A 7,326-nucleotide genomic window follows, 5' to 3' on the forward strand; every position below is an offset into this window, starting at 1 on the left:
AAGTATCTCGTTCAAATTATAATAATATTCAGCAGACTCCGTAAATCAATTTATACCTATATCGATAAAGTTATTATCAGTGGTGTCAATAACTAAAGATAAAACAAAATAATATATTGATTAACTGTATTCAAACGGAGTGATACCATTATTTAATTTTTATTACGACAAACTTACTTATAAATTAATTATTTTCAGCATAAAATAATATAGAATAATGAAATAGCAATACTTTGTGAAAATACAAAATAGAGGTTTGGGTAAAGAAAGTTAACGTCGATGAATACATCTTGCGTCGTTTCTACAAACTATCTCAAATTACATTTAACTTAAGACGCCTACATAATGAGGTCATTGATTAATTAGATAAATATTTGGTGGTGCAAATTGGAATAAAGAATAAAGCGTGGGACCTAATATATCTTTGAAGAACTTTAAAATTTAATTGTGGTAAAGGTTAGCAGAATTTATTTAACCACAAAACAAACCACATAGGAAATTAAGTTCCAGAGTTCCTCTGCAATTAACTAGTGAGCATAAGTTTATGATAATATTATGATTTACAAAGCATAACTGTTCAAAATCTAAAAAATGAAGTGTGAACAAATTGAGTTTTGTAAACAATTATAATTATTGTCAATATTAAAAATATTAAAGCTTGATGACAACTTCTTCAGAATATTAGCGGAGGTCTAAATCGTTTATTTCGAAGAAAAAATAAATATTAACTTCGTGTTTTATGAAGATAACTATTAACTATACAATAATAATATTAAGATTCAAGTTTTCAATGCACATTCAGCAAAATTGATTTTTTATATGAACGCAGTCGGTTTGTTAATACCTGATATTTTATTTTTTATTTCTTTTATACTGTGCCTGATTATATTTATGTATTGCAAAATACTGTTACGAATGTACCTGACCTGTGTGTAATGACGATGTAGTCCAACACAAATTTAATATTTTCAAACGTTCTACTCACACGCCCGTCCATACATGACGCATACGATATCTTAATCTAGTAAATAATTGGTTTCTAACCATATACCTAGCTATTTGTGATGTTGGTAGTTGATAGGGGATGAATACGCGTGTATCGGCCGAATAAATCCAAAAAAATATTCCATATAATATATAATATTATATTCTTTCACAATGTGTTTTCATGTCTTATCTCGGTAATCGGACTATGGTTGTCATGTAATGATCCACTTATAAATCGCTATTTTACGGTATATACTCATTCACTAACATTTATATAGTAATAATAATTTGTCCATTGCTCAAAGCAAATTATCGTGTTCAAACTTTTGGTTTTGTATTTCACCAAGTTTTGTTTTGTATAACATAATTTGGTTTTACATAAAAAGTTACAGAAAATTTTAAATTAGACACAGTAAATATATTTTGTCTTACGACGAATTCCCAGTCGACAGACCGTGATTTTCGTGTAATGCATACATACTAAGTACACAGTAAGATAGAAAAAAAAATATTAAGTGGCAACGTCAAACATGGTGTAATTACTGCGGTAGAAAAATTGAGGATCATATTATTTCGTTCGTTTGTTGCGTGCAGTACAATAAATAATTTATTATATTAAACGCGAAAAACAGTCGTTTATTCGCAATACACTTTTCGTTTTGATTTAACCGATACCGTGATACTCCGATAGTCATAGTTAAGACTACAAAATATCTGTAATATACTAATATCTGACGAGGAAAGCTCAACCAAAAAAATTCACAGCAACGCGTTATGGTTTTCTCGGTGGCGCGCGAGACGGTGCGTGACTGTGTATCTGAGAGTAGAATTAAATTTAAGACTCGTGAGCGATGCGGAAGACGTAAGAAGCGTTACGGCCGACATCAGCAATGACCAGACAGTTTATTACGAGCAGGGTGGCAGTGGCGACGGCTATGGTTGCCACTAGCTGGCTGTAGTAGTGGCATTATCTTCGTCCCGGTAGGACGCTGTACGGGAATTATCGTCGTTTTGAATTACCATAATTGGGATAATTGCGATAAATTGACCGCCGTCCAGGTAATATAATAAACTCCGACCTCGTTATTATTATTTCATGTTTTCATGTCTTGCCTACGTCGCCGTGTTAGATTTACAGACATTTACTATAACTGTTCTCGTTAGTATCTATTGTACGCGCAAAACGCATAAGCGTATACAATTATATAGCCATATAACAGGTATAATATGTATATACATATATATACATATAAACATTCTACATTCATTATACAAAGTTGTGTAGGGCAAGTAAAACAGCAAACAGACTGTGTTCGGTAGGTATCCTGCAGTCGGGTAGGCTTTTCGTTGGTGTTTACTGTAGCGATCCTGAATCATTTATACAGTTAAATTAAATTTTTTACCAGAAAACGTGCATGACATTCTGTACATACAATCGGTGCTTCAAAGTTCAAACATTAGCATATTTTTTTCAGTTCTACAACATCCCACTGAAGATACGAATTTACGTTTTATTGCATTTCCGATGTCGTATACAACATTTTGTTTGCATATTAACGATTTCGATAAATTTCGCTTATTTAAAATTCTGTGTGATATTTTTTATGTAAATACATATTATATTCTCATGATTTATAAATGAAAATCAAACATATTTTGTTGAATTATTTTATTCGTTCAAAACTGTTCAAAACTAAATTAAGAATTATTCGATATTTATATAACAGAATGTACTAACTCATAACTAATGCATAATTAACTTTTGTTTTCGTTAAATTTAATAAATAATCCATACTTCCATCAGTTCCATCAATAAATAAACATTTCAAGTAAACACATCAAATTAAACACATACAATTAAAAACAATAATACTTAAATATTTTTTTTTTTTAGATTTTATTTTACATATTTTTTAATTGCTATTGCTATTTTAGAGTGGTGTTTATAAGTGCTTATTAAAGCGTTAAAACAAAAACTATTTAGTGCTATAACGTTCAAGCCTTATATGTATAGTTTATCTAATGATTTCGCGAGCATTTACGTAAATTATTTTTAGTTGTTGTATAAGTAGAGGCATTAGAGAAAAACAAAAATAATTGGACATCTGTTGATTTTAAATGAGCTTTTTGCTAAATATTAGGTAATATTATGCTATTTAAATGCTTTAATTATGATCCAAAATAATGCTTTATTTTTAATTTTTAATTGGAATAAAATCATTTATTTGTGTACATAAAATAGATCCTCGTAGATTTGAAACGTACGAGAACCATTACATAATTAACAGGCTGATATAGTTAAACTTCACGTCTCAATATACACAAACAAAAAGACTATTTCAAATATCTGATAATAATAAAAAAAAAATCACATACGTTTTTACGATTTTTCTGTCGTCATAAAATGGATTTCGTATTCATAGGATAAACACGTATATTGTGAATTTTCGATATACGCTTACGATTTAATGCATAAAACTTCTGACCAATGTTATCAAGCAGTTACATTTTATAGCACACTTTCGTTATTTTACTTTTATTTTTAATTTTTTTGGTTTTTGTATATAATTATATTATAAATCTGATTACAATACACTTTACACGAGTATATTTATTAGGTAATATATTTTAATGTTTAATTATTTAATCAAAATATAATTGTCTTCCTAGACTTAAATCACAATTATAATATATACTTAAAAACTAAAAACATATCGCTATACAATTGATCAATAGGTAGTTGATATTTTTGTCACAATTATTAAAATATGTAGTACCTATACATCTAAGAAAATTGTTTTACTTATAAGTTATAACTATAAATTATGATAAAATATTTGTTATTAAAATATGTATAATATGATATTTTTGACTAATAAGATAATGCTAATAGTTAAAAAAATATGTCAAAAAAGAAAAAAGATCAGTCAAGATAATAATGAAAAAGTTTCTTTTTAATGACACATATAAATAAAAATAGTCTCATTAAATTGCATCACAAATCGCAATATTAAAAAACCAACAACACAATTTTAAACATTTCGAGACATTATTATACTATCGTGTAAAAATGGTTTTAAATATTATAAGATGGATAAAAAAAAAAACAAAAAATATAATTCATATGAAAATTTAAAATAGTTCAACAATTAGAGTAAGACTGATGGGATTTACCTAGGGAAATAGTTATGTGACTGCAGTTTACATATTATAATTGTATACGTAATATTTATTTTAATTTCTGTTATAGGTAGATATTTGTTTTTAAAAAATATAAATAATTATAATTATTATTTAATAATAAATAATTTGCGTTGTTTTATCTATGCCAGAAAAAAAATATTATTCTGTTACATTAAAAAACACCATTATTTATTTACATGTTTTATTTGAATAAAATGTAAAACATCACATTTCTGCAATTAATAACATTAATCACTTTGCTTGTAGAAACGACTTAAGAATTCATCGAAATTTGTTTTATTTATTCGGACCACACTCTACCACCAAGGAGGGAACCACATTATTCTAAGAAACTGGATGACGGGAAAACAACGTTTCCTTGGTCCTGAAGTGTGCCGTTTTGAACAGACAAACACATGAGCAGGACATTATTAAGATTATTGATTTAGTGTGGGTAGAATTTAAAGTTTGGGTTATGTCGACTACTTTAACAATGATTTATATATTATATACCATACTGTCGGTAGAAATGCAATTCCACAAATAAATCGTACCAACGGTAACTAGACAAAAGCCGCAATCGAATTTCCAAAAATGTCTTTGACTTTAATGGGTGAGGATATAAATAAACTATTTACCGACTACGGAAAATCAAATTTGTTTCACAGATCTTACTCATTTCAACAATTCATATCTTTGTCTCTTACTACCCATCTAGTAGACAGTAGTCTCATATCTTGTCTCGTAGTAGTTTATAACTATATTACATTTTATTCCTTTAGAGCGGATTCGCCATTTTCACTGCAGTAATAACACCATGTTCAAGCTAGAATACCTCGGTAAAAAACTTTAATTTTACTGTATATACATTACATAGTATTTAACTGTCAATTATTAGTCTTTTATAAAAATATTTACTGTACACACATTATAGCACATAATGGCTAGATACAAATATTTACTTTGTGTAGTATTTTAATTTTTCAAACATTTTCATTAAAACTAAAATATTTTTTTCAATTTATAAAATAACACGATTAATAAGATAATGATTCATAAAAAATTAAGAAAATAAAAAACGACATGTTTAAACAATGGCTCATTAATAACTGAATAAATTATTAAAATTTTGACTTTGGAAGCTAATTAAATATGTCTTATTTAATAATTTATAATTTCTCATAAAATCGTTATCTTATCTAAAATATGACTATAATAAAATTAGAATTAATATAAGATGATACAAATTAAAATAAAAATTACTGTTGAAAATAAATCTTTCAAATAAAATATAAAAAATTCTATTTAAATTGCTATCGAAATAACGAATGATCAATGCTAATTTTGAATAGTATATATTTATTAATTGAAATAATACTAAAACAAATTTAGAGTACAATAAACAATAATTATCAGTCGTCTTAGAATAGGTTGGATTAGTAAAACTAACCCATCAATATCTCATGCCAAGAGGGGATGCATCTATATGCAACACCTGTTGCGTACAGTTCACAGTAAAATATATCTTTACCAAACTCCTCAATTTCTAAAATAAACGTGAATAAACCCTCTTCTCAACTTACATTCAAATAATGATCATCCCAAAACCCAGGTTAGGTTTGGTAACTATTCATCAAAATGTCCAATATCTACCAAGAAATATAAAACAATAATTTATCTACTATTTTAATCTTTAGCACATCTCTATACATTCCCTTTAATATATTATAGCTGTTGTAAATGTTTTTATTGAATAAATAATAAAGAAAAAAATATGAACAACACATTATATATCTACATATTATGTGTTATATTGTATTTATAACGTATTTCTATATAGTAATTATCAATAATATAATCATACTTAATATTGGTAAAATGTGCTATTAAATTAGATTTTTTCTAGTATAAATGTATTCTTTAAGACTAAGTATAAAAATCTGATGTAGGAAATTAATTTAAACATTTAAAACACAGTGAACATAATAAGTAGATAATATTAACTAAAAATCAGCACATCGCATTTTGTATGACCACCACTCTATTTGCACAACAATATACATGTCCAATCAAAAAATATCGAATCGGCGGTTTTCAGTCGATTTCACAATTATCTCGAAAAACTTTATAAATATAAATAGTCTAAGAAATTTGAAGGTATATCTTAACATTGCTCACTAGTTTTGGTTACAATTTTAAAGTAGCTTACTAGTTCAAACACCTTAGAAACAGTTTAAGTTTAAATTGTACAATTATTGTTTTAAAAGTCCAATAAATAAATACACTGTTACTATATCCCAATTAAAAACGGCCGGTACTATGTTTAGTAAGTTATATGAGAAACATAATGTTTAGTTATGTTTAAAACTGGAGCAAATTCACTATACTAAATAAATAACACAGAAATAGAACTGTATGACACCTATTCTGATATTATTGGTCCGAAAAAAAAAGTGCATCAAGTACAATAATGTTTACAATAATCGCTATTTTTTTGATAACACAGGCAACCAAATTATTATCATAAAATATTTAGAATTATATTTTTTGTTAGATGTATCAGTTTAACGATAAATTTATTATTTTTGATAGTGTAATGTAGTTGTCTTTGTGCTTATAAAATATAATATATACAATACGAAATATACAAATTTGATAGGTACTGTAATAAATCAACATCAATTAATATAATATTAAGTATTACAGGTACTGATATTTTATGTTTCGACTTTAGAACACGTACACCAATAATTTAATGATAATAAGCACTTGTTGTGTGGTAATAATATATTATAATGACTTTTACTTTTATTGGAGTAATTTTTTTTTCTGATTTTTTAAACTCATAATAGGTAATTATAATACTCGTTTATTTAACAATAGTTTTTTTGCATAAAACCATTAATTGAACGTCCAAAATTTCTAATAAACACTTAAATTAGTTATAGAAGAAATCGCTTAATCGAATCTCCAGCTAGCCATTTTTCTACTAAACGTTTAGTATTTTTTTTATTTTCAACATCTTGAAACACATATATTAGTTACTTATTTATGTTTGTTAACCAGGCTTAAGCTATTTTGTTTTTTAGAATAATCTGATTATTTATCAAGTAGAATTCTCAAAAAATTTTCAGTGGTGTGTACCCTTCTATTTTG

This window comes from Rhopalosiphum padi, chromosome 3 (genome assembly GCF_020882245.1).
Source record: "Rhopalosiphum padi isolate XX-2018 chromosome 3, ASM2088224v1, whole genome shotgun sequence".
NCBI lineage: Eukaryota > Metazoa > Arthropoda > Insecta > Hemiptera > Aphididae > Rhopalosiphum > Rhopalosiphum padi.